This window comes from Quercus suber, unplaced genomic scaffold (assembly GCF_002906115.3).
Source record: "Quercus suber isolate HL8 unplaced genomic scaffold, Cork oak 2.0 scaffold_703, whole genome shotgun sequence".
Lineage (NCBI taxonomy): Eukaryota > Viridiplantae > Streptophyta > Magnoliopsida > Fagales > Fagaceae > Quercus > Quercus suber.
The window spans coordinates 43,981-66,687 of NW_027070144.1; the positions used below are offsets into that span (position 1 = coordinate 43,981).

General features: G+C 33.1%; 1 long non-coding RNA gene across 1 annotated transcript; it reads left to right on the plus strand.

Annotated features, from left to right (window-relative positions):
* The first annotated feature begins 14,296 nt into the window (after positions 1-14,296).
* Positions 14,297-14,859, plus strand: LOC136064534 (uncharacterized). The gene is made up of 2 exons (XR_010626159.1): positions 14,297-14,474; positions 14,632-14,859. It is a non-coding gene; the product is annotated as an uncharacterized LOC136064534 (long non-coding RNA).
* The last annotated feature ends 7,848 nt before the right edge of the window (positions 14,860-22,707 follow it).

Sequence of the window (22,707 nt, forward strand, 5' to 3'; positions counted from 1 at the left end):
TATGGAAGAACTCATACATTAAAAGAAATCTCATTGAACAATTAAATATGTTGGAGTCTCAAAGCTTAGGAAGAATCACAATTAATTATCATACTGTATAGAAGAAATAAAACCCTTAGCCCTAGTTAAGGGCTTAAGCTACCATGAGAGAATTAGAAAATACAAGTTTTTTGTTGTGAAAGACCACACCCCCGACCCGTTTTAAAAGTGATTGGTTTGGGCCAAATCCACATGAATGGATTGAGTCGTATTATTGTCTCTCAAAATAGAGGTTACTGATTACATTTTTACCTTTAGATTAAGGGTTTTACAATGGAGTCACAATTTATTTAATTAATAGAATAAATAAGAAAACCATAATTAAAAAATTCATCATTTTATTGATTTGAGAATAAATGTACACTAATTATAAGAAATTACATGGCTTTGGTCCTAAGTTCTAGAAACAATCTAAGATAAAATACGTGGCTTTGTTTCCTAGTTACAATCCAGAGATTAAAAATTACATGAATAAGCATTTGATCTGCTAACTCTTAATCTAAGCTCGAAGGCTATGTTACAAGATAGAAAGGTATTAGGCACCTACCTTGCCTAGTGAAATCGTTCTTCTAGACTATAGTGGCCAACATTCATGTCATATCATCCAACATATTATCAATCAATTGCATGTCCATTGCTTTGCTTGAATTTAATGTGTATGCATGTGATAAACCCTAATTTCATTTATTAATTATTACAAAAATAACTTCCAGTGAATGCGTGTGAATGGTGATGTCCTAAATTCAATTATTTGGAAAAATTATGAAAATAACATGTTTTTCATATTTTGTATATGGATTTAAGATCAAAGCTAGTGTCATGCATGAACATGTGATGAACAACCAAGAACATATGAATAATAATTTGAACAACATTCAAGCACATTCAAGCAATTTAAATAATCCACTAGCATGATTTAATCTTATATTCACATTATACCAACATAAAAAAAAGTTAGGGAAATAGATTATACTCGCATCCAAGATCTACATGGTAAATGGGGGAGGCTTTTGGTGGAGGTCTTAAGAGTGGAGTAGAAAAGAAGAACTTGGAAGTTGTGTGCGTGCTCTGTCCATCACATACAACAAACAAGGAAACCAGTAGACAAGCAAATGAACAAAGAAAGGAAGCAGAAATCAAGCATGCTGAAAGTAAATAATTAAGCAAAGGAAGGAGACATGCCAACAAACAAACAAAGAAGGAAGCATGTGAACAAGCAAGCACATAAAGCAAGTATGTGTCCTCAGGGGACAAATGTAGGTTTGGATTTAGTGTTTGTAGATCCATTGAATTGAATTACAAACGACACAAATGCCAATAGGCAAGGTTCTTGGAAAGGGACTAGGGATCCCATGTGTAAAGACAAGTACGAACCCACACGAAATCAATATTTGGAGCAATGCTTGAAGACACAAACAAATAAGCAAAGACACATGCATGAGCAAGATAAATAAATAAGCAAAAGATGCAACCAATCGCATGAGAATTATACGTGATGGCATGAAGCAAGCAAGGCAAGCAACACAAAAAGAGACAAAGCATGTTATTACACTCAAGGATAAAAGCTAATCATGTCATAACACACGCTCAAGGATAACATGAGAAACCCTAACATGCAAAGCTAAGCAAGAGAGAGAAGCAAGAGTACAAGCATGCCAATATCATCATGATAAGATCTCATACAAGCGGTTACATCCAAACAACCAACAAAAAGGAAAAAGATTCAACCAAACAAGACAAGAAAAGCACAAAAGGTGCAAACAAGCATGCTAAAAAGGGAGAATAAAAATCTGAAGCATGGTAAAGATGCTAGATCTAAACATGCAAGCATGGATCTAAAGTTGAACATGGATCATCCAAACATGGCATCACAAGATGATGGATCCAGGAATAAAAGCAAGTAAAAGTATGAACAAGCAATTAAGACTCTAAGCCAAACCCTTTATTGGACTTTGGTGTTTGGATGTGAACCTTGACCAATGGATCAATATCTACACCCTACCCATGACACAAATAAAGAAAACAAGGTATAGACAAATTAATTGAAGCCGTAGGCACTCAAGAAAAGTATCCAAACATGTAGATATGACATAAAGAGCACAATCATGAAATATCGGCATATCCTTGCCCAAGAAGGCTAGGCCAACATCTTCAAAGCAATAAAAACAGGCTAGAGAAGTAGATAAAGCAATAGACATGCTAGGAAATTGAAATAAAGCAATAAAAGTACTAGGAATTAAATGAGTGTAGATTGTAGCTAAAAAGCTACATCTACACCCGCCAAATCTCAAAACCAAGATGGACCAAGGAGAAGGACATGGAAGCAAGAACACTACCTCTTGATATATGGAGGATGAGAGAATCAAGAATTTGTGTCTATGTGTTTGAGAGAGAATTAATTGCTATAGGAAATGGCCTAAATGCCCAATGTTTTTTTTTTTTTTTTTAATAGTTTTGAGAATTGGGGGTATTTATAATAATTTTTGTGACCTTTCAGCTTCCGACGTGCACTAAGTGTATGCCGAGTGGTCATGCTGACATCAGCAATCTTGACTTTTTCTCCAGATTTTTCAATTTAGACTTTGACAACTCGTTTGAAGGCCTTTTCGAACTCAAATTGACTTGATTATGGTGGCACTTGAAAGACATGGATGTCTAGTTTCCAAATCACTTAGCCTTTTCAAAATCAACAGTCAGATAAAAAGTTATGGCCTTGTGAAGCGAGTTGACACGCCCAGCCCGATTTTTAAGATATCTTAACCATTTTAGCTTTGATTTCAACCCATGAGCAGTCGTTTAAAAGAGAATTTGATATTCTTTGTAATGGCATTAGTTTTATTCTGATTGGATAGTCGGATCAAAATTTGATTTTTGAGTCAAGTTCTCCACAATTCTCATACATTCTCCTACAATTCCTATCCATCCCTATTAGGAATCACTAGATTCCTAATAAATTTGAACCTTCCAAACATGGTAAAAGACCCAAGCACTCTAGCTGCACCTCCTTGGATAGTTAAACATGATATTAATGGTCCTCTTAACTCCTTTTTAATTCTAGTTTGACCTCCATTCTCCCTTACTTCTCCCAAAAATGCTTGTAAGCTCATTTTTCACATGATTTCCTAAAAATAGAAAATTACACACAATAAATGACATTTTATTCAAGAAATTATATAAAAATAAATAATATTGACTAATGCAAATCATAACTTAATTATACAAATTAAGCATAGTAATAAGAAGATAATGCCCAAAAATAGATATATATATATATATATATATATAATATACATTTTAAGGCATTATCAATACCTTATGAAAATGAGAATGATATTGTCATATAGACAAAAATCTCCTAATGAAACTGTAGGGTTAGGATTTATGGCCCAAACCCAAAACAATATATTTGTAGAGTGTGGATGATAGAGCTAGGTTGACTGTGGAGCTCACAACAGTTGATCACAACGTCCAAGTATAAACCAGCATAAAAATACACGTAAAGATCAAATAAACTGAAGTCCGAAGAGACTTATGATAAATTGAATACTTGTTACAATTCTTAGGGCTACAGTCAAACCTCTCTTTTTTCTTTTTCCTCCCCTTTTTATTAGGAGCCCTTCTTCTTTATATAGCATCCTCCCCCATCATCCCCATCGTCCACTTGTTCTTCATTTAAGTCCCTACTTGAGTGCATGTCATGTCATGTATCTTCCTCAGTTTTTTGTGAGTAGCGGTAGCTGAGGTTATACTGTTTAGGGGTCTTCTCCAGATAAATGCAGCCAGAAAATTTGTTGCAGTGCATTTAATACGGTGGTGGCAGCTTTTCCTTTTAGATATTTCTCCATTCTTCTTATCTCCAGGCGTGTCCAAAGCTTATCTAGACTTCTGAAGTCATTAGTAAACTCATTCGAACCCCCCAGATATTTATATGACCAAGAATCTTTACATCCGAGAAGAATGATCTTTTCGGAACACTGATACTCTCTTCGGATGGATCTTCTTAGCTCCCAAGTATCCTTCTTTCGTGCGAAGTACCCCTCAATAATTTTAGCCTCTTAGGACATACAATGACCTTCACATTGGCCTCTAGGCCCACTACGTATGGTTGGGCTTTTCCCCCCATGGAAACCATTATCTATTCAAGAAAATTTGTGTTAATGACAAATCAATGTAAAAACGATGTTTTTCGCTTCAACGAGCTATGAAATAGTAGTTCATGAAAGAAGGGGTTGTTTTGGTTTCGCCTTTTGGAGTCCAAAACACAATAACATTTCGTAAATGCATCTACTTGGCATTTGGTAGATCTTACAAAATCGTACTTATTGGGCCACTATCATGATTTTACATGTTAACGCATGCATTTGCACCCTTTGAGTTGCGATTGCAAAACACATCTGCAAAACAAGTTTGAAAAATGCCCAAAATATAAAATTGAACTACGCTAACTAGGTCGGGTTGTTTCTTATTAGTATTAATTTACACTGTATTTAGAAAGAATTGCAAAACACATCTACAAAACAAGTTTGAAAAATGCCCATAACATAAAATTGAACTACCCTAACTACGTCAAGTTGTTTCTTATTAATATTAATTTACACTCTATTTGGAAAGGAGGGGGGGGGGGGTAAGAACCACATGTCGTCATTTCCTCTATTTGGTTGCACGTGAAAAAAGAAAAATAAATGTGGTGGAGTGATACTTTTCCATGGGCCCACTGTTTTTGTATCAGCCCAATTTTGGCATAATGGGAGGAAGGAAAAATATTAATTTCTTGGAGTTTATCATTTTATACTATAAAATGACTAATATGTCCTTAAAATTTTAAAAAAACAAAATATTTAATATAAATTTTTCCTTAATTAATATGAATGTAAAGGTAAAAACATGCATTTTCTTTCTTTATCTTCCATTTACAAACCCACAAAGGAAAGATAGAATTCTCATACTTTTCTTCTTTCCTTTTACTTCTTATATCCATTATCCAAACACATCAATAAATAATATTTTCTTTTCTTTTTACTTTTATTCCTGCCCTTTCTGTAGCTACATTCAAACATGGTGACAATTTCTATAGGTATTGACTAATTGGTATTTCTGCATCGGAAGTGATGCTTATAAATTTGGAGTGATTCCTTCGCATCCTATCATAGAGCTAGGTTGAAGTCCCACGTGAGACCCAGGATGGAGCATGAGAGCGTCACCTCAGCACAGAAATAACAGTCTAAAAATTCGTGAGTAAAGCTTATTGGTACATCAAATAATGATGAAAATGTAAAATAAATGAAACTAGGTAGTACTAAATATAGCATAAGATAGATTGGACTGCAGTCGTATCTTAGGCCTGTAAGGTATCGATTACCCCGCCCTGTAGGTGCATTGCTGTTTGATTTTGGTCCAAAAGAAATGGTCTACAACTGAAAAGCAAATGGTCAAAAAATGACCCAATATGACTCTCTATCCTTTCTTTCACTGTCTGCACGCTCTAGCTGCCCTTGCAACACTGTGCCATGACTATGACTCATGAGTCTCATAGGTAGTTCTGAGTTCTGACTATGAAAACTATTAAAAAATAGTGACCATATGTAAATAATAATAAACGGCTATGCACGTATTCAACTTAAGGTTCATTGCGTATAGGCCATGGTAGTAAGTTGTTGATTGCTATTTACCCAAAAAAAAAAAAAAAAAAGTTGTTGATCAAGCTTCTTTTTTTTTTTTTTTGGAACTGCAAGAAAAATTTATTGAGGATCGAAATTTTCAGAAACAAGCTCGCTTTGGATTTGTCATTCCCCATCACCAACGAGTTATTAATTAAATGTTGATTTAGACCCTAAATTTTAATTACGGTTGAGTCAATTAAGATTAATTAAAAATTAATAAGAAATTTATGTAATTAACCAATTACAGGCTACTATCAATTTGCATGGATAGACATAATTGAGCAAATGAATTAATGTAGAGTGCAAAAGGTAAAAAGGAATCAAACCAAAGATAACATTGGATGTGTTATCAAAAAGAAAAACTAGAAAATTCGGTGGAAAAATCTCTCCGCGGTCCGACAAGTCAAAAATGATTTACTAATTAATAGGTTGAAGTACACGAATATATTACCTTCCAAGCTTAAGCTACTCAATGTGCTTGAATCTCTAAGCTCTAGTCACCAATAGATTTCTTAAAGTTTTGTCTTCAATTAGCTTTCTGGATTTCGCAATGCTAACTAATTGCACCACCAAGCCTCTATGGTTGAAAATGGTTAAACTTCAATGCTTTAGCTTCACAGCTCCAAAAAACTCACACCACTCAGGTAAATGAAATTTGTGTTTAGGTAAACCACCTCTCATAGGTATGGCAATGGTGAGAGAGAAACATGTAGAGAAATTAAGGTGTTTGACTCTCGTAATGGAATGCACAATTCTCACACTCTCAAGGTGGGTGTATTTGATCTCTCTAATGGATGTAAAAGAGGTATTGTAGATGATTTAAATAACTGAATTGCCTACAATACCGAGTCACTCGCGCATGAACCACAAATCATCTCGAGAGTTGCTATCTCAACTAATTTTTGAACTCTCACATGTAGGGCACTTGCATAGTTGCTTGGTCTCCTAGTTAACTTGTGAGTTCCACTGGCAATAGCTAGAGCTATAAACGAGCTAAGCCAAGCCGAGCTAGATAGAGTATTAAAAGTTAAAACTTGTTCATCTAAAAAAAAAAATTAACACAAGCTGAGCTCATGCTCATCACCAAACAAGATTTTATATTAAAGCTTGACTCATTTTCTTGTTAAGCATACTCGAACTTGTTCATAATTAACTTATTCTCTTCCTATATATTGTGAAACCATAACTAAAATGTTTTACCTTTTCACTATTTCATGAATTTTTACTATGAATAAACATTTTAGTTAAATAAGTTAATATCACATGATATTAATAGATTCATATGAAATTGGATTGAATTAGTTTGTCAATAGATTCACATGATATTATTTCAATCCAATTTCAAGGCTATATAAATATATTTTTAGACAAACATAAATGTAAATATAAAATATTATATATAGTTAAATCGAACCCTCATGTTCACGAACTTCTTCATGAACATATTATTATATTTGAACTTAACTTATTTAATAATCGAATCTAAAATTAAGGCTTGAACTTTGCTTATTTTCTAAACAAACTAATATAAACAAGTTTTTTCTCGAGCCGAGCTCAAACACTTGATTCATTTACAAACCCTAGCAGGAACCTCTTAGTTGATTATGTTTGTTTGTTTAGACCCCTTAAAACTAGATTATTTAACCTAATGAATTAGCCAAGTAGTTACTAAGATTAATTATGAGAACTAAGTTAAACAGTAATAAATTATATCATGCACAATGGAAAAGTAAATAGCATAATGGAAAAGTAAATAACACAACAATATGATTATCCAGCAAAGCCAATAAAACCAACCGTTTCAAGGTAAAAATCTAGGGAGGATTTAACCTAACTATACTCAAGGTAAACAAATCCACTATGATAGAATGAAAGATTATAATAGACTTAACCTTAAATCTAAAACTACCTCAAGTAGAACTTACTATCACGACCACATACAGCTCCGACTGCATGGACTCTTTTATGTTGGATTTGATGAACACAAACTCCCACATTTGTGACTTTGAGATCTCACTCAAAGGTTTAGCAACACAAACTCTCCAATTGGTGACTCCAAGACCACCCTTGAAGGTTTAAATTATTAGCTATATATGATCTTGTTGCAGCAACTTCAGATCTACCGGTTCTAATGATATGAGAATGATTTCCCATAGTGACTTTGAAATGAGAAGGCACAGCACCTTTTAGATCTCACAAGAACAACTATAAAGTCTTATCAAAACGTGTCTTAGGGTTTCCTTTAAATACTATGTGAAATAGATCTGAAAATTTAATCACTTAATAGGCTTATGAACTATTGAACTTTAATTAAATTCTGCAGAACCCGTCTTTCGATAGGTCAAACATGTTTCTCGATCGGTCGAACCTGGCATGTTTCAAAATATCCTTTCTGCAGCTTATATGTTATTGTGTTCTGACTTGTAACACTTTGAGTGATGTCTAATAAATCTTCCTGACTTTAAGATCAATATCTAAACAAATTTGTATTTACCATTTGCCAATTATTTTAAACTTTTAGAACTAACATATACATGGAAAATTTGCATAAAGATACAACGAAATTGATACAGAATAAAGCGAACGAAGGACATCGGAAAATTCAACTTAACATATTGGACCATGACCAGATGACCTAGAGCAGCTAACTCATGGGAAAGATACACTATACAGATAAAGTGGTTGATTAAAGTAGTTTATAGGCGGCACAAATATGTAAATCCAAATAGAGTTTACAGGCAAAAGAAGAAAAGAAATAGTAGGCTAAAATTTCCCATATCAGGGTAAGATTTCCTTGTTTATGTGTTCGGATTCTCTTACAGTACGAGAAAGATACAATATTTATGCCCGTGGATTTATAGGGGCACTGTTCATTCGGATCTTATCGCAACAGTGATCATGGTTTGTCAGAGGCCTTTCTTTACAAATTATTGGTTAAATATGTGCCCACCTTTTTTCTTTTTTACCTTTTAATCCGAATACGGCTACCACTTGCTGGACTTGACTAATTCAAATCTTATAAAGATGAAAGAAAGAAAAAAAATCTGTGCTTTTTATCTGTTTGGTTGTTAGGAAAAAAAATAAAGTTCTATTCAAAGGACTAGGAAATTAAGGGTAACTGTAAAGGATTCCAGTATCAATGTTTCTTGACATCTTTCAATTCCTAAGGTGTTTTTTTTTTTTGGGTAAAATTCAAGTTAAAACAAAATAAAAATTCAGGAAAAAAATGTTAACCCATAATAAATAGAAAATTAAAAAGAAAAATCAAATATTTTATATACTGATTCTTTTTTTTCTTTTTCTTTTTTAATAAAAGTACTATTGGTAAAGCATTATATTCATCTATGGTCGTCAAACCAACTCCGAAAGCTTCTTCACTTTAGCCGCAAATAGGGGCAGCTCAACCATTAGTAACCGAATTGAATCAATCTCGACTTATCTTGATTGACAATCAATCAAGCGAGAGTTGCATACTCTATTTTTTGCATTTCTCACTAGGATTTAATTATTTGTTTAAAACTACGTAAAATACCTATATGAAACCTAATAACACGACTTCTAGAGAGGTGAGAAAGGTAGAAGCTCAGTGTGATCCAAAGAGAAAAATATAGGGTGCTTTTGTATAAGTTACTGCAAAATTGGATTCTAAGTTTAAAATGAGCGTTTGAAAAAGAAAAAAAACTACGAAAAGTTGTTATTGCGAAACAGAGTTTTGTATTTTAGATGCTCATTTAAGTTTCCAAAACGCCTAACCAAACAAACCCATAACATCCTTTGTTGATTTTTCATGAGAGATTTCCTCAAATTTAATCAAAAGTGTATAATCAACGCTTGAAACCACTAGGCCTCTGTTCCGATGAGTTCACTACAAATCAAAATTTCATTTTCTTAAGGTTTGAACTAAAATGAAATTGTTAGAGTTCTATCAAAAAAACTCATTATCAATTTTATTTTAATTTAAATTTTAAGGGATTAAAATTTATTTAAAAAGTTTGTGGGATTAAAATTTAACTAGTCCAATCCATAAGGGGGGAAGGATTTTTTTCTTTTTTCTTTTTAAGGGATCAGTTGGAAGAGCATTAACTTTGGGGGGTGTAAAACCCCCCAAGTTGCTAAAATAGCCACTAACCATCTAAGAGCATTCTTATTAAGCATGCTATATGCTAAAAGATGCTTTTTTTTAGCATTTCTAACCCAAAAACGTGCTCCATCAAAGATTGTATATGTCAAAAAATTTGCAATACTGCTACAGTGCGCTCTCATTTTGAGATCGCATTGTAGCACTATGCTATAATTTTTTATTAATTTCTTTCTCTCTTTCTTCCGTGTTGTCTCCTTCCAAGTCTCTTCTCTCTCCTCTCTCACTTCTCCTCTGTCACTCTCTCTCGTGCTCTTTGCCCCTCTCTCCTTCTGGTGTCTCTCTCTCAGGCAAGCCCTCCATAGCTCACCAAAACATGCCGCCGCCGTTATTCTCCAAACCCACATGCTCTCTCCTCGTCATCATCATCGCCGTTATGATCTCCATCCCCACTGTCCGATCTGATTACCCTCCGATCTTTGTGCTATCTCCATACCCACATGCCGCCGCAGATCTTGTGCTCTTCGTCCATTCCTTTCCTTTTCACTGTCTCTCTCTTGCTCTCTGTCCACTCCTTCTTACTCTTTCTTTCATTTTCTCTCCGCCTTTCTATTTCCCTTTCTCTCTGCATCTCGAGTTCGTGGGTCTTGGGTGTGGTCGGGATGTGATGCTGGCTGTGGTTGGGCTGCGATGGTTTTTCATGGATTGTGGGTCTCTACGGTGGTTCGTGGTGGGTCTTTGTGGTGGTTCGGTGAGTGGATTTTGCAATTTGATATCGGTGAGTTTTAATTTCAATGGTTTTGATTGATTTTGGTGGGTTCTTGATTTCGTTGGCTGGGTTTGTGGGTTGATCGGGGTGGTTTTGGGTGCTGGGTGTCGGTTGATCGGGTTGGTTTTGGGTCTTTGTTGTGATGTTGTGATTCTTTGATTTTGATGATTCTTTGATTTTGTGGCTTTGGATGTGGAGGTTTTGTTTTGTTTTGTTTTGTTTTTTTGTTTTTTGTTATTTTTTTTTCCTGCTGTTGTTTGTGGTTGCGGCGATGGTGGGTGGATGTGGTGGTTGTGATATTGGTGGGTGGATATGGTGGCCGGCAGCGCTGGGTTGAGAGAGAGAGAGAGAGAGAGAGAGAGAGGATGAATAAAAAATGATAAAGAAAGAATCTTTTAAAGAAGTGTTAAAAAAATTAGAAGTTTTGATGTAAATACTAAATTTTTTAGAATTCTTTATAAAGATGCTCTAAAAAAGAGTTCCATTCAGGAATGTATACCTAAATTTTTTTACAACCTATGAATAGTAAGTTCTTATATTTAGAACTTATTATTCATGAGTTTGTAAACTAAAATAATATATTTTATTCAATTTCTCTCTCTCTCTCTCTCTCTCTCTCTCTCTCTCTCTCTCTCTCTCTAAGTTGGAAGAGCATTAGCATTGGGGGGAGGGGGGGGGGGGTGTAAAACCCCCCAAGTTGCTAAAATAGCCACTAACCATCTAAAAAAGAGTTCCATTCGGGAATGTATACCTAAATTTTTTTACAACCTATGAATAGTAAGTTCTTATATTCAGAACTTACTATTCATGATTTGTAAACTAAAATAATATATTTTATTCAATTTATCTCTCTCTCTCTCTCTCTCTCTCTCTCTCTCTCTCTCTTTATATTTATATTATTATTTGATTAGATGATTTATATTTTTTTAATGAGTTGTATGTAAAAATAGAAACTGAGATATTGAGTGACTTGTAAAATGAAATGGTAAAATTTATAAAGTGATATTTGAAGATGTAAAATAGAGTTTTTTTTTTTTTGCATCCCTAATACTAATGCTCTAACGGGTAAGTTATAATTAAATGTTTGTCTACAAAATGAAAAGTGTATTTGTATGTTTTTAGACTCCTTAAATACAAACAGATTAACCTAGTTATTTAGCCAAGTGATTAATTTAGGTAAATTATTCAGATCTAGATTAACACAGATAAATCATATCATTGAAACAATGCAGAAAATAAATAACACAACAATATGATAACTCAGGAAAACCAAGCCGGTAAAAAACCTGGGGAGGATTTAACCTAGCTATTCTCAAGGTAAAATAGATCCACTATGAAAGAATTGAAATTTACATAATAGCGACTTAGAACACTAACATCCTATTACTACCTCGAGTAGGAAACTTACTACCACAACTACGTGACAGCTTTGACTCCATGGATTACTTCTTTCTTGGATTCACAATAACCACAAGTACTCTCACTTGTGTTTTCTTTAAGCTCTTTATGCAGCAACTAAAGCGATCACCAAGCTTTCGACATCAATCTTGAGATTGGAAACCCTAAATATGTATGAAGACAAACACCTCTAGATCTCACAAGAGATTCATACACACAGCATATATAACAACAACAAAACGTGGTTAGGGTTTTTCCTTTTATACTTAAGGCAAAACATAAAGCTCTACACGTTATACGGGCTTGAGTTAAGTTGGAAATTCTGCAAAAAAATAATCTGCACGAGCTTTGATCGATCGAGTCTAAATTTCGATCGATCGAGCCTTGCAGATTTACACAGTAAATCTTGCAGTACACTCGATTCTAACTTTACACATAAACAGACTTTAAGCAGCATAATTCTAAACTAAACGTTTTGATCATTGTTTGTCAACATTACACATTAAAGTTCTAATACATTTAGATCCTAAATTCTTAGAACCTAACAGTATTGATTTGGACATAACCTAATATTAATTCAAACTTTAAGAAATCAAATGTATGCAAGTAAAAATGTACTGTAATTTTCTTTTTTTACTTAAAGCACAGTGCTTAGTTGATTCCTTTTTCTTCTTCGCCCGCATGCCTTCCTCTTTGAGTTTGGGGCAGTGGGTTATACAGACTAGCTTATCTTCCCTTAATAAGAAAACCCACCTACCCATTGCACGATCCTCAACTTCTACAGAAAATGAATGAAAATACCACATATAAGTTTAAGAGTTTAAGATAAACATTTAAGTTGATTTTTGGGAAGCTAGGCAGTTCATGGCTCAAGCTTAGTTACATTAATCACTTGCTCCATCACACACAGAGAGGCCAAGGAGGCAAGGAAAAGACGTTTGTAGAGTCCGGTTAATGTGTGCCCTTAGGGCACACATTAAGATTTTTATTGTTGTAAAATTTTTTCGAGAATTGAAAAATCTGTCATTACTTTTTCAATTCTCAAAATTCTTTTTTCAAAAATAAAAATTAATGTGTGTCCTAAAGACACACATTAATAAAATCCAAAGTAGGTATAATGATATATTGCTAATAGTAGATCACGCAAACTGAGTCATATACACGTACCAAGGTAACTACCATTTCTTAATCAATGTAGAGCCTCCCCTACCTAGAAGCCTCTCTCTCTCTCTCACACATTCTGACAATGCCACTGTAATGGTTTTCAGTACAAACCCTAGTATAGTGCTGTACATCCAAGAACTTCCAAGTCTTCAACTTCTTTATTGCCGTGTCTTCCTTTTCTAGATTTGTCTCTTTCAGTTTCCGTTAATCTCGTCCTCTGTTGACTTCTTTTTGCAGAAGGGATGTGGGAACTGGGCTTGCTATAAATGATTACTGCTGCCCTCTTTTTACTTTTTTTTTTTGTTTTTGGGGGAGAGACTTTTTTTTTTCCTTGAGAAACAGGGAGAGAGACTCATGTTTTTATGTGTTCTTTTGTTTGATGTCATTTTTTTTAATGTACTCTTTTTTTTTTTTTTTTAAAGGATGATAGAATTTATTTATTAAAAATCAAGTTTTATAATGGGAAAGAAAAAAAAAAAAAAGAGAAAAATGGGCATTTTTTAACCAACAAAGATATTTTATTTTCATTTTACCAGAAAAATAATAAAAATATATTCTCATTTTCTTTTACAATATTAAAACTAATAATTAGAGCCTATTTAAAAAAATCAAAATTTTAAAGGAATATTATTTAATTCATTTTTTTAGAATAATACTTTTTTCTTACATAAAAGATATCAATTTCTAAAATTACCGTCTTAATTTAGAAAATTTATAGTTATTGATTTGTTAAATAAATTTATGATAATGGAATATAAAAATACTGTTGGTGCTTCATGATAGCATGATAAACTATTATATTAATTATTAATTAATTGTGTTTTTAAAAGTAAACATATTAATTTATAAATATATATTTTTTGTATTTTTTTTTTTGAGAAACCAATTCAGGCGATTTTTATTAAAATTAAGGAATAGATCCAAAACAATTGAGAATAAAACATTTAGAAGAACAGACTCCATTAGGTTAAAACAAAAAATGACAACCTAACTCATTTAGTTAAAAGCATAAGCTACAATATTGTTCTGCTTTCTAATATGAAAAATAATGTGCGAATTATCAGGTCTCTTTTCTCTTGTCAGTATATAAAAGATACCTTTATATAAAACTTTTATACCCACAATTTTTCATGTAGGTATTTTGCTGAATCAGTCTTTCATATCTTTATAAATGGCCACTATACCACTTTAGCATTCTACAGTGCATGGCCTTGTTATTGGGATGGCGAGGGTTACCTCCTGTCTGTGGTTAAAGGCACACTTTCATTGCAACAAAAAGTTGGGAGGAAAGCACATGAGAGAGAGAGAGAGAGAGAGCAAACAAAGCAAATATCTCTAACAAAGGAAAAGGTTGCATAATTCTAAGGTTAGTACAAATCTCTTTTTTTGGACTCAAATGCTCTCTCTCTCTCTCTCTCTCTCCCTGGGTTTTGTTCTGGCTCGTCATATAAGTGTGTACTGATACATAATTGATTATCATGATAACATCAATTCTTTTTTCTTTCTTTCTTTTCCCTTTTCAGCTTGTTAAAAGATCAATTTAAGCAAAAGTTGCATTGAGAGGACAAAAATGTTTTCGTAACATGGGTGCTTAGAGAGAAAATAGTGCGAATTCCAGGTAAATATATTATGGTCAATGCTTATTAATTGTTGTTGGCCTTTTTCTGTGTTTTTTTAAAGAGGTTATGTACTTATGTATGTGGATTGTGGACTCATTATTAATGCTAGTCCTTGCACCCCCTTCTACCAAACTAGATGGCCTTTCTCTAACTTGTTTGTGTCATTTCCAAACTGATACACGAACAAGACTATGTATGGTAACCACTACAAATGATTACAATTTGACCAACAGTTGTAATGATTCAAAACCTTTAGGAAAATAATGGTTGCTTAATATCATTATCTACTATACCAATGGGCTGGCCTATTTTGTCTGAAACGATCACTATCTATCAATGTGGATGCTTGAGTGCCTCTCTTTTTTCATAAGTCCTCATGGCTATTTGACAATGAAGGATGCCTAATTATTTGTTGTAGAATGAAATTGATACATTCACGCCAAATGCACCAAATCAAGCAATGAGGCATTAATCTCCAAACATCAATATGACGATGTCATTTTCAGGCTTGGTGTTTCTATATTCAAAGATTTGTAAACCATAAATCTATAGAAAACAATTTTCTTTTATCTGTTGGAGGAGATCAATAACTGGCACTCCATCCCTCCAAAAAAAAAAAAGGCACCGTAGAGGAAAGTAGAAACCTTTTTGGAATCCCTTGCCTTCATCTAAGCAATTTGAGAATATTCTTTTCCAGTCAACAATGATTAGATAGGGCTGAAGTATCAGTTGAGTTTATCCTCTTGTCTAACACAAATAGCTAACAATTTTCAATTTACATGGTCATACAACTCCTTTTCGAAGATATTGTAAATAATAAGCAATTCATGTGGTCATAATACTCTTCTGTAAAGATATTGCAGATCATAAGCTATAATCTAGAGGCAAGCTCCTTCCCCCTTCCTTATTTTTATGAACAAGGACACGGCCATAGGACTCCTTTTTGAAGATATTTGTAAATGATAAGCAAATTCATGTGGTCATAGAACTCTTCTGTAAAGATATTGCAAACTATAAGGGTTTTATTATTATTATTATTATTGCTAAGTTGTAGATGCAAGCATTGGGTCTTGAACTCAAAACCTCACCTCAATACCATTATTATGGGGGGAGGAAGTGCCAATTGAGGTATAGTTCATTGGAACATATTAGAAGCTGGTTTGGAGGCAAGATCCTTCATCCCCCCACCCCCCTTCCTTCTCATGAACAAGGCAAGAACCTTATTTTTTCAGGGTAGTGTATACCTGGGTTACTGATGTCGCGGAAGCCTGAAGAAAGTACACACGATGCTCTCTTGATGGAACAGAAACTAAACTGTTAGTTCCTGGGTAGTAAATCTTGAATCCACGAGGGGTTCCTTGAATCCACAAGGTGATAGGTCTAGAATCCACCAGAGAACACAATAGACACAAGACTGAATTTTTATTGGTAATAAACTATGAAAAACGTTTACAGACTTATGAACCTATTTAAGGGCTCTTTAAAACTTGACAAACAAGAAAATATAATCTAAAATAACTCCTAATTGATACCTAACTATAACAAGAACCAAATTTGACCTAAAAAGCATTAAATACACCTAAAAACAAGGAAATAAATCACCTAAACCTAAAATAACGTTTTTTTACATAAAAATAATAAATTACAATAATTAAATAGTAAATTGTGTTCTACATCAAACCTCTTCACTTGAAACAAAATCGTCATCGAGTTCATCTTTGAAATCTAAAATCTTCCGCTCTAAATAAACAAATACTTTGAATGCTTTAATAACTTGATTAGGCTCTGAAACTTGAATTCTTCATAAAATGTAGCATAAAATTTCTTCTCGTCTACTTTCAATTTATTTGCAACATCAATAAAAAATGGGTTGATAATGAAATTAAAATTTTTTACTCCAAGAAAATCAACATATTGTGTAGTCGTCTTCAATAAATCAACCGGAACCTGGGGGTTGTGGGTGATGGACTCGTCCTCACCTTTGACCTCAAGTGGATTTTCCACAATATTCTCAATAATTACTATCTCTTGATTTTTATGATCTTCCACAATCAACTCAATCTTCTTTTCAAGTTTCAATTCAACAACTTGTTGCAAGTCTTGACCTTTTTTAACCACTTCAAAAGTTTCTTTAGAAATAGGCTGCTTCTTCTCAACCCTCAAACTCTTTCCTTTACTTGATACATGGACTTGGCTGTGATAATTTTGGTTTTGACCTTTTATGTTGTGAACATATTGATTTTCATATGAATATACAGATTTATAATCAACACTTGTTTAATCTAGTATATCATAATAGTCATTAGGAAGCCATAAATCAATTAATACTCTTTTCATTCTTTGCCAAGAGCTCTATCAATTTGAATATCTTCCCACCATTCTTCTGCTTCATTGTCTAATTTATTAGATACAAGCCGCACCTTTTCTTCATCACAAATCTTCCAAAAATTAAAATACACTTCCAAATCAAGAAGCCAGTCAATAAAATCCATTAAAATCCATCTTACACATATCTCCGCCAAAGAATGGAATTTTCTTGTAGTTAGGAGTGCGTTTTTGAATATATCGAACATTGTTGTTGCAAGATGATTTCCTAGCAAGAAGAGTAGCAATCTTTTGCTGGATTTCGCCTATAATCTTCTGACTCGTTTCACAAAATTGGTGATTCTTATCACGAAAATTAATGAACTCAGCCCTAGTGAGGACTGGGTTGTTGACGTCGTCACTACCATCATTGTTATGGTGGTCACCGTCTCGCCGGTTAGCCATCAGATCAGGGTAAGTCAAGGCTCTGATACCAACTGATGTCGCGGAAGCCTGAAGAAAGCACACACGATACTTTCTTGATGGAACAGAAACTAAACTGTTAGTTCTTGGGTAGTAAACCTTGAATCCACGAGGGGTTCCTTGAATCCACAAGGTGATAGGTCTGGAATTCACCAGAGAATACAATAGACACAATACTGAATTTTTATTGGTAATAAACTATGAAAAACGTTTACAGACTTATGAACCTATTTAAAGGCCCCTTAAAACTTGACAAACAAGAAAATATAATCTAAAATAACTCCTAATTGATACCTAACTATAACAGGAACCAAATTTGACCTAAAAAGCATTAAATGCACAGGCCTACAATGATCCGTATATAAAGTTAAATATTTTAAAAAAAAAAAAATGAAATAATTGTATCTACCTTCCCAGCTGCACTTGCTGTAGCCCTTTCCAATTTTGACACAACTGAATTCTGCATTGCTTTTAAAATTACTAATAGGAGTAACAGTAAAACCCATTCCTTTCAATCTAAACAATTTTTTTAAAAACAAAATACGTGGGAGTTCAAGTTAGCTCGCAGAGAGTCTTGCCGTCGAATAAAAGATCTGAAATTTAAACTCTACCTATAAAACTAAATAAAGAGCAGTGATCATGAAGCGGACACCAAAGAATGAAATCTACGGTATCTATAAACAAATTGAAATAAATTTGTTCCAATTGCTTTCACTCTTTCACTTGAAAGCTGGGGGTCAGACTTTGCAGGTGGGCACTTGCACACATTCCAAACAACGAAGGAATCCACTACTTAAACGGCCCATTCTTCTCAATACATTTTTCTCGTACATGGGCCCCCAACTGAAAATTTAGTTATCTTCAAATAAGTAGAAAGCTGAAAAAAATCATTTTTGTACCGTCCAAAAGATCAGGGTAGAAGTAGAATATTGGGTAGGACATCTTTACTGGGCCCAACTGTCTTAGGAAATCTTGTTATATGGTTCAACTATATAGGGTCATCTATTGATTGGGTCAGGATCTGAAGAGGACCCAAATAATACTGTGTAACCATCACATTAACATTTGAATTTGATTGAAACATAATGGTCTTTCTATATCATTCATAAGATGAGATACTGGCAAGGTCATTTGGTCAAATGTACATATATATTGGCTATTATCGCTTAGTACTTTCCTGGAAAAGCTTGCACTGAATTGAGTTGAATTACATGATTTTGTTGCTCATTAAGATGAATTAAGGCACTCCCCGTTGAATCAAAATGATCCTCTCGTTTTAAACCTAGCTCACGAAGAAATAAATTTGGAGATTTACTACTTGATTTAGAATCTTATATTCATTAGAAAAATACTACAGAGATGCAATAATTATTATGAAGAGTAGTAATCCCATGATAACAAGAAAATAAACTTGTAAGTTACTATAAATAGAGTGGCGGTGTAGTCTTTGTTTTGTATGTGAGTTAAAAACAGTTTTGTCTATTGCATACATAAGTGAGAGCATTTTTGGGTATATTAGAAATTTGATAATATTTGTAAGGTTTGTGAGAGCTGTAGATTTTATAATATTGAGAGTGCATTTTGGTTGTCGTTGTCTATGAATGATTAGTTGTCTAGTCTTTGACAAACATTGTCAAAAATATCCTAGTGCAACAAGGATCACTCAATGCATTATATGGAAATTCGGGGGAAAAAATGGCCATCTATGTTTGATGTTGACTCTAAAGAACTTAAGATGATGAAGACAATATGCAGTCACGATCCATTTGGGTCTTTCTTCTGATATAACTTATAGTGTATGAAACGGGATTTCACCTTAGTAGTTGTGAAAAGTTCGAGAAGATGTATGTGTCAAAGTTGTAGACATATTAGTTATATTTAACGAAAGAGTTGTATCAACTGCAATTGGTGTAAGGTACTGATATTAGGAATTATTTGAATACTTTTGTTGGAAAAATGATTTTTGCAAGTTTTTGGGTTGTTAATTTTAAGCCAAAATAATTTGGAATCTTGCATTTTGAAGTGAATTTGAGTTGAGACATGTTCTCTTTTGTGAGGAGATTAACATCATGTGATCACTTACCCAAAAGCATTAAGGAGTGAATAAGAAATTGATTCTGCAAGTGCCAACTAGAATATGTTTTAAAGTGATGAAAATCTTTTGAGTCTCACATAGAAAAGTGTAGGACAATGAGTGGTGTGAGTGGGTGTAGGTTGAGCTAGGTCCATCTAGTATTAACTTCTTCTTCTTTTTTTAATTTAATTGTTGTATGTTTATTTTGTCTGTATGGAATGTAATGAAATAATATGTCTATTTGCTATTGCACCTTTTTAGAACTGATGCAAGTGTCTGTAAATAAGAGTTCCTCATTTCATTTCAATAACATTTTGGCATTCATGCATAGAGTCACATTCAAAGAGAGGAAGACATTTTTTTATTCGATGTACGCGGAGATTGTAGTGCTTCTTCTTTGTGTTGGTAACATTGCATACGGAGAGACAGATGTCTATGAGTCTCAAAGGACCACTGATGAAATTGTGTAAGAGGCGAAATTTGTATTAAAGAGATTGTGTCAAACAATAGCTTTGATCATATTTGCATTCATCCACTATGTGAGTATGTTTAATTGTTCATAATTATTTATGCATTAAATAGGTTTTGTTTTGTTTGCTGTTTGTTGACAAAATCACGAGAGTAAATTATTGTGTGCAATATTTTTAACAACTTTTAATAGATTGACTAAGTGTGGTGGTCTAGATTGAGAAGGAGAATCAAGCCTCGTTTGTATGATAGATACTATACTATAGTTTCCACACCATTAGTTGGTAAGGAGACATTAAAATTGTAAGAGGTTTTCTCTTAGAGAGGGAGAAGTTCAAGATTCTAACGACTGATTTTAAAAGGCAGAGGACTATACTTAGTTTATTGGATTTGTTGCTAAAATAAGTATTAAATTAACCCGAAACGCCCAATAGATGACCAGTAATCCAAGGAAATGGAAGAATCGGTTACATTAGACTAATTATTTGTTTTTTTAAATTTTATTTTATTGTAATTCCCCATTTTATATTTTATTAAACTCTATGGTAGATAAATTGAAAAATATTGCTTTGGGCGCATAAGAATTGTCACCCTCTCCTCCTATGTATTTTTCATTTTAGTAAAAGAGAAATATATAAATTGAAAAATATTAACTTACATTGTGAATCATGAAAAGCAGTGATGTACAGTGCGAACTATGGTAGTTCTATTTGGTTTTTCATTAGCTAGGTGATATTGTTGTTTCATTGTCAATTCGTCATTAATTGAAACTGTTGTCTCACAATACATGTAATATGAGATCTGAGCTTAAAACTTGTATTATGGGAAGAGATTTGGGATTTTCCCTTGCTATACTTTTCTCTTGTGCAAACCTAAGTTCTAAATCATATTTGTATCTTTTAGCTGGTTTATCCTTGGGTGAATTTAGCGGCTTATGAACTAGCCAAATAGTTTCGTAATCATTTTTATTTTGGCAGTTTTGGTCCTGGTCTCTTCCCTCCTAGTGTTGAAGGTGTGATTCTATAGGCGTCTATAGGCGTCTAACCCTTTTGTGTAATTTTCCTTTTCTTTTCTTCTTAAATTTAAAAAGATAAAAAAAGGGTGGGTCTCATATTAGATCTTTTAAGGCCCTAGACATTGACAGGATGTGAACAACACTTACACAAACTTTTTAGAGTTCAAAAGTTATAAAATGAAAAAAAAAAAAAAAGGTTTTCATTTAAGAGGAAAAAAGAGTACAAAAAATAAATTTACCATACAAAAAAAAAAAAAAAAAAAAAAAAGGGTTTTCATTTAAGAGGAAAAAAGAGTACAAAAAATAAATTTACCATCCAAAAGTTTTAAGACTCTAAATTATTTGTAGTAAGTTACTACTTTTTATAAAATTGTGTAAAAAGTAATAAAAATTGGAAATACTTACATAATAAAATCATAAATTGGTATTTTTTTTTCAAGTTAAACTCTAAAATTTTAGAACGCAAAATAGTTACTATATAATTTAAAATTGTTATAGTTTAATTATTTTATGAGTTTAACAAAAACTTATATTAGTTGTAATTGAGGTTTGTTTAATTTCTATAATAATTATATGAGAATTAAAAGTGGAATTTTGACTATGAAAAAATTACAACACAACTTATTCAGATTAAAAAAATCTTAACAAATAGACAAAATATAATCGATATACTATCTTTTATGGGTAATATAACATTAAATTATCATTTAGTATTTCATAAGTGGTATTTTATTTACAAATTCGTCTTAAACATTATGTATACAACGAGTGTGTTTTGTGTTCAACCATAATGTGTATAAAACTATGTATGTGCATAGGTCTATGAAGACAAATATATGTAAATTATATATTGTGCACCCCTAAACTCAAATTTTGACTCTACCACTAATTGAAAAGGAAAAAGAAAATCAAATTTTAGGTATTGCATATTGGAGGAGTCTAAGTTTTGTAGTATGAGTTGAAATATTGTAAACCTCTAGACCAAAAGGCTCCTAATGAAAATTCTGGTGGTTTAATAATGTTCCAATGCTTCTGGTTTCTAGCACATCTTGTTTTGATGAATCATTTTCAGCTATTGGGGTCGACAATTAATTGTTGTTTAGAGGAGGAAAAAAAAACCTGTTGAGGTTTACCAATATCCATTTTTGGATTATTTTACAAACTCTAGGCCTGAAGTCTTTAGGCTCAAAATCCTTATAAGCATCTGTCGCTATGTGGAGAGCGTCAAAGTTGTGCATCTTTTGCCTTGAGCCCATTCTCTTTCTGAGCTGATCCTTAATTAGTTACAAGTTCTTGCAGCAATTCTTGCTTGTCTGTGATTTTTTGCTTCTTACTTAGAATCTTTTGAGACTCTTTTAATAGATGACCCTGTTCTTAAATGAAAGTTGAACTCCTTCAAAAAGCGAAGCCGAAACTAGTGTAGAAAATGTACCGATGTGTTTCCTTTATCCTATGTATATATGGTGCCATACAGTTAATTGTGTGTTTGGTAAGGTAAAAGTTAAGTTGTTTGGTAAACTGTAATATGAGATATGTACCTAAACTTAGAAGAAATCAGCCTTCTTTAGGCTAATCGGATTATTGCACTTCGGTGGTTATGAAGAGAGAATAAAAGTTTAAAATATACTAATGACCT